General features: G+C 38.3%; 2 pseudogenes; both read left to right on the forward strand.

The window, feature by feature from the left end:
• Positions 1–504: 504 nt before the first annotated feature.
• On the forward strand, positions 505–2,369 carry LOC147420695 (uncharacterized; annotated as a pseudogene).
• A 166-nt stretch (positions 2,370–2,535) lies between these two features.
• Positions 2,536–5,567, forward strand: LOC147420696 (uncharacterized; annotated as a pseudogene).
• Positions 5,568–6,905: the final 1,338 nt, after the last annotated feature.

Raw genomic sequence — 6,905 nt, forward strand, 5'->3', positions numbered from 1 at the left:
AATCACTCAAATTATCCAAGCTGTAGTATCAAACATGTGCCTTCTTCCCAATCATCTATCAAGATGTGTTTTAGAACATGTCTAAGCATGATCTACAGGCAGGCGAAGCTCTTTTGCCAAATAGGCTCTTCAGTTCAACAAATCTAAATCTCACCTCTTGAAATCTCTAGAAATTATGCACAGATCTAAATTTTTGTTAAGTGGATGATGCCATGGCAATGACTGAGCAAGTGGATTGGGGCTCTTGGCAAGATTGGGTTTCGCCGGCGAAATACCTGTGAAGACGTAGATTCTTGACCAACATGGGACTAGCTAGCTGTGTATTGGCTTTCCACACCATCAAAAGGGGCTAGCTGTGTATTGGCTTTCCACACCTTTGACCTTCAACTGTGTTATCAGCTGCCTTTCCCCATCGAAATGCATACATATCTCAGTCAAAATGCATACATATCTCAGTAAAATTCCAATATATCTCAGTCGAAAGGCATACATATCTCAGTCGAAATGCATACATATCTCAGTCGAAAGGCATACATATCTCAGTCAAGCCATAAGATGAGGAAAGTTCTTTTCAACACTGCTCCATGCCAGGGGTTTCGCCGGCGAAACCCTGCCTGGGTATTCATCATTGGAAGGTCGCATGGGGGGGGGGGAGCATATGCGGGGCATCATCACAAGAGTTGGGGCATAACTCATCTATGGTGTTGGAGCATAACTCCTCTTTGGTGTTACACTCCGCATTTCTTGCGATTTCTCGAAGTCATTACTTCATCTCTAACTCCACCATAACATCAACAATAAACACCATTCTGTGATATTGTACAGTTGTAAACAGAAATTATTTGACAGGGATTGGTGGCCGGGAGCCACAGATGGTGTAGGCTAAATGCGATGCCAATTGAAGTACAATCAAACAGTAGCCATCGGTTAAGGGAGATACTGGCCGTTCGTCCTTCACATATCTTACTGTGGATGTGTTAATGGCGGAGGTTAAATTTTTTGGTTGGACTTCTTTTCCCATTTGCTTTGGCCATGAAGCCCATTGGCTATAAACTGCCTCTAACATGCCATTGCACTTAAAATGTCAGAAACTATCTGGAGTATTTCAAACCAACAGTATTTTGAGTGTTTGTGTAAGTGCATTAAGGCCGAGGCTCTTCCCGCATTTTTTCATCCGGCTGAGATTTGGAAGAGGCTACTGTTTGATTGTACTTCAATTGGCATCTCTTGCCAATACGTTGATTGTAGGAGGTACTCAATATGGATTGGTGATTGGTTGAGATGTGTATGATGCATATACATAGGAATGGGGCTGGTTTTAAGCATAGAAGGCCAATGCTAAGACCTCCGCAAACACACACACACACACACACACACACACACACACACACACACACACACACACACACACACACACACACACACACACACACACACACACACACACACACACACACACACACACACACACACACGCACACACACACACACAATGCATGTGATGTCGGATTTTGACTGAAATGCATGTTCTTAAGTTTTGAATTTTAAATTTGGCCCATAAATAAGCATCTTGTTTTGAAGAAATTTAAAATGTATGTAAGTTTAATATTTTTGTTGATATGTTTATTTGTTCTTTATTTGTGCTTTGGAAAGAGGACAAAAGGTTCACCCAAAGTCATACGCAAGAAGAGGAAATCTGTTGCTAGCAGCGAGGATAGCGAAAAATTAGTTGATAAAGCTGAAAATGCTCAGGCTAATCAATAAGTAGAATACATTCATGATGATCAAGGAGATAAAGAGGCCACTAATGATAAGGATGTAGATGGGCGTATGAAGGACAATGAGAAGGTGACAGATGACAAGGAGGTTGAGGAGGTCATCCCACAAGCTATTATCAGGCCTCAAGGCTTCGAATTTATAGACAGTTTAACCCTCAATAAAGGATGTATACCCCCTATGATTCCTCTTTGTAGGTGTTTGATAAATGAGAGAGTACGAGAGCTTAGAAGGTTTTTGAAGAAGAAGGGTACCTTAAGATGAAAGGTATGTTCATCTTATCCATAAATCTTCCTGATGGTTCAAGTAGAGATGTTAATGAGGACATTACGAAAACTTGGGACAAGTATTTGCATATGGTTAACAAAGAGTTTGAGGATGAGCTTGAAAACAATGATCAATGGTCCATGTTGAAGGGAAAGATGTTCTTTGTCTGGGAAGGGAATCATCGAGCGGCCTCTTGGATGGAGAGCATAAGCGAGGTCTCACGTAATGACAAGAAGAAACATGTGAGGGTTTTGGCACAATTTATTGTTTCTACCCAACAAGAGGAGTTGAGATTAATTGCTGCTCTTCAAAGATTGAACATGTAAGTCTTATTTTCATTTATACATTAAATTTTTCTTTTTCTTTGTTTTAATGATACGTCTTGAGGTAAATTTTTTATGGTTTATTGTTTATGTAGAATGAATGAAGAAGCAATCATTAAGACCAACCTCAAAGACTACTTGTATCATACAAGTACCATTTGTTCTTTAGATGGGTCTCAAATCACTGAAAATTTTACTGAGGCTGAACGAGTGTCAATGGAGAAAGCAAGGGCTCAAGAAGCACAATCAGGAAAGAGGGTTTGGTATCCTCTTACTCAATCTATCCTTGGTCCCATGGTTTATGGGGTATGTACTTAAATTTTTTAAGATTTGGTAAGATTCTAATAATCTTTTTGGTTCTTGATATATTTTATTGAAATGGTATATGCAGAATAAATGGAAGTCTGATTTACAGGCAGCATTAAATAAGATACCTCTTACTTTGTCACAAGATGAACGTGTGAGGGCTGAGATTCAAGCAAAGAGGAATGTTGTTAAAGCTTACAATAGATGCATGACTCGGGTGAGTACAAAACTCTATTAAAAGTATAATAAAAAGATTTTTTTGTTTATTTTGTTTGGTTATTGTAGAATTATCCATGGTGAATCCTGCTAATGGAGAAGAATGGTTTCTAATTTTATGGAGTCTTCCTTTTGAGGATGAAAAATTCAAGATTACAATAGAGAAACTCTACTCTATATCTTGTGCTACATGTTCTCAAGAGCTAAAGATAAAAATGCTAAAGCTTTTGGGAGCAGATGAGAACTTTCGCCAAAGTTTTGGAATGCCTTTGGGAGATCATTTCTATATCCCTTGGTTGGCCAAGGAAGTATGGATGGATCAAGTCTTGGAGGATGCAAGAAGGCTTTTACAACAGGTTATAGATTCCACACATGGAGTTCACAAGGTGGTTTTGCCTCTAGATGTTCACTTGTAGTCATATTTTGAAGACATTGTTAGTAGATATAGAGGAGTACTTTTTTACGAATTTCAAAAGAAGATGAATGTGGCTACTCCACCATCAAAGCATGTGGACTTGAAAAATTCTTCCCGTCGATTGGTCTATAGGTAATTCCTATGTTATGCATTTTGCTAAGTGACTATTGTTGTATTATATAAGTTCGTTTTATTTATGTAATCATATTGTTGTAGGTTCTTGATGTATCTCATAAGAAGTAAGAAGATCACTTGCATGCCTGACATATGTAAAGCATGGACAATTATGTGTCCTCCTACATATAGTATGTACACCTCCACTATCTTCAGAGAGAACAATGTTTCTGGTGGAGCCTTTCTTCTCAATGATTGGGAGTGTAAGCACTGCCCTTGGTGGATTGATATGAAGAAAGGTGAGTGTCTAGAAGAGGAGAAGGAGAATTATCTTCATCATTTGAAGGGTGAATGTAAATCCGACTCAAGGTCATCAGGAGAGATGACTGTTGAGCAAAGGAAGAAGATGGAGGAAGATTTGAAAGCTCTCAAAGAAAAAGAAGATCAAGAAAGACAAGAGCAAGGCAAGAATGGTGGAGGCCGTCCACCATCAAGCAAGGGCGGAATGTCAATCAAGGGTAAGTAAGTTAAATTGTTGGTGGGAACAATATGTTCTTGCTATTCTTTCTTTTGTTATGTCTTATGCTAATCATTATGGCATGGATTGATTTGAAGAAAAATGTGTTTTTTTTTTGGCTATTGTTAGATACAAGAAACTTAGGAAGTTCTCATACCCAAAAGAATGTTGGAAAGGGAGCTTTCATTCATGCACCTTTGGCTAGTTTCCATTCCATTCAATAGAAAGGAGACATAAAACAGTCAAAGGTTTGGATTTATGATTACATTGAGCTTGGCAAGGAGTTCACTGTAAGAAACTTCAAGGATGGTTTTGTGGTGATGCGAGAGTTTTTTGTTGGCTTGGGTGAACATGAGAAGATAAGAAATGGAAAACCTAGTGCATGGAGTGTTGATCTTATTGTTATTGATCTTCCTACTGGTAAGAGAGTTTTCAATGCTATCCTGTATACACCATGCATATACTTAGCTCAAATTCTTAACACTCAAATACAATAATTTTGCTTGTAGGTGGGCTTGTTCAAGGTTTTGATGGCATTCCAGCATGGAATGAGCTAACAGATGACCATGTCAAGTTTTCATTGGTGGTTGCATCTACAGTGATGGATGACATGGGTTGGGTGCTTGTTCTTTATCCTAGCACCGCTCTCAGTCTTGTGGAGCGCTTGGCCACACGCACAGGCTTAGAGCTGAGTTTTAGGTGGATCATGGAGAGCTCTGAGCCATTTTCATCACGAACAAAGAATGGGCATACACAAAAGGTAATAAAACATCCTTCAAAAAACATGAACAATTCTTTAAAAGAAATTTGATACATGCAAAATTGACTTTTTTATGTGTTGTTTCCATGGCTATGATAGATGAATGTATTCTATGCTTTGGCATTTCACAAGGCAGGAAGTAATCCTTCATTTGATCATGAGAGTGCTCAAAAGGTTTGTGTGTCGTTGTTTATTATTCAATGTGATTGTTTTTGCACTAAAATTCTTAAATGTTCATACATAGCTGCCTCATTTTCTTGTTTGGTAGGTGGGGAGAGTCTTGCAACAAGATCTCTCAATGGAGATTATCAGTCACACTACTTTCCATCGTCTGCTCGCACAACACGTCATGGCAAGAGTGGTGGGTGGAGAGGCATGTTAGAGAGGAGTGTTGCCCATATGCTATTGTTTTTAGAGGCATTGTGCCCTAAAATAGGTACATGTTCGGAGCTTGGTGGTGGTACAGGGCCTTTATTAAAGGCGGCTATGCACACTTCTCGTGGTTGCTTGGTCGTGGAGAGTGATCTAGAGATATGTGAGGGATACTTGTCTCCTTTGGTACAGGGGTACTATGGTGCTCTGCAGGTTGCCGAGCTTGGAGATAGTGATGATAGCATGGATGATGTGGGGAATGATTTGGTTGTTAATGATGTGCCTTCAGACTAGTGAGTTTGATTTATTCATTATTTTATAGCACCTAATTTTTATTTTTTATGACATTATTATCTCATTGTGATTGATAGTGAGCTACCTTGCTATGCAGAGGCAATGGCAAGGCACATGGCGACCACCTATTCATATGACCAATCACTCATGCGCGAGAGGCGAAGGCAAAGCTGTATCTTCATTGATGACCACGCAGATTTGGAGTAGTTTTCTTTAGAGTGGATCTTATTCTTTTTGCATGATCACTTAGCTTCTTTTTGGGTGTGCAAAAACTTGATTCTAGCCATGCAACTACTATTGTCTTTTAGTTTTATTGACTTCTAAACTTTGAGAAATATGTATTTGGGCAAAACATTGCCTAGACTTTTGGACTACATTAAGCTTGTTTTGTCTATGCAAACACTTGATTATGGGCTTGCAATATGCTATTGTCATTTGGTGTAGAGTGATGTTTTCTTTGAAGCCTCATAAGGATGTTACATATATGGACATAACAATGCCGAGACTAGTGGACAATATCGTTATTGTCAATCTTCTTGTCATTCATTGATGATTGCTCAATATTAAGATGACACTAGCTAATTGTTTATTGTAAAATGTACTTTTTCTTGTCACTCATTATTGAGTGCTCAAAATTGGGATGACATTAGGGTCTACTTTAATTAAATTATAAGTATTGTCTGTGTGTGCACGGGTGCATATTTCCCCTCAAAAATGTCCCCTTCCATTCTCGGCCTCTTTTTATAATATCACGCTTGACAGTCGTGTAAAATTCATTCGTAATGTGTGGGTATATATACGCATGGGCTTCGTGAACTCATGGGCTTGTAACACTAGATGTCAATTTGAAAAGACATATCTAGTTAAATTTTCATGACAGTTACTGGAAACTTTTTGAAATTGTATGATTGCTTCAAAATCCTCATGTGAGGTCTCTCATAAGGAGAGAATGTTTTTGGTAAAATAGTCTGTTATACAAACAAGAATCTGGCCAATTTTTTAAAGCAAAATACATGAACTTGAAATAGTGCTTAGTTAGGGTTACACACACATATGCAAGGTGGAGTGGTGACCCCTTGATCCTAGTGATTAGTAAGTATATGAACGCATGAAAGTTTGTTCTGACATATACACATGCATATATATTGGATTAGCTGTACATGTGATGTCTATGAGGTTTGCTAAAATTTGTTGATTTCTCATCATTTCACCCTACAATTCCCTCCATGAGTTAGTCAGTCCACTTCTAAAGATGTCTAATTATGCGTATCTAAATAATTATCCACATCAAGGTGGAGCGGTGATCCCTTGATGATTTGATCATTTGAGCATTTGATGCTAGTGATCCTTGCAAGATATAGAACTCTAAATTATGTAGAACTTTAAAAAAAACATTGTTTAAGCTCATTACAAGTTAAGAAATACGCATGCACACATCCACATATATGCGTGCACACACACACACACACACACACACACACACACAAACAAACACACTTACACTCACACATAGATATATATTTTCATATAGAAACATACATAAAT

Source organism: Adiantum capillus-veneris, chromosome 28 (genome assembly GCF_014529385.1).
Source record: "Adiantum capillus-veneris isolate H3 chromosome 28, ASM1452938v2, whole genome shotgun sequence".
NCBI lineage: Eukaryota > Viridiplantae > Streptophyta > Polypodiopsida > Polypodiales > Pteridaceae > Adiantum > Adiantum capillus-veneris.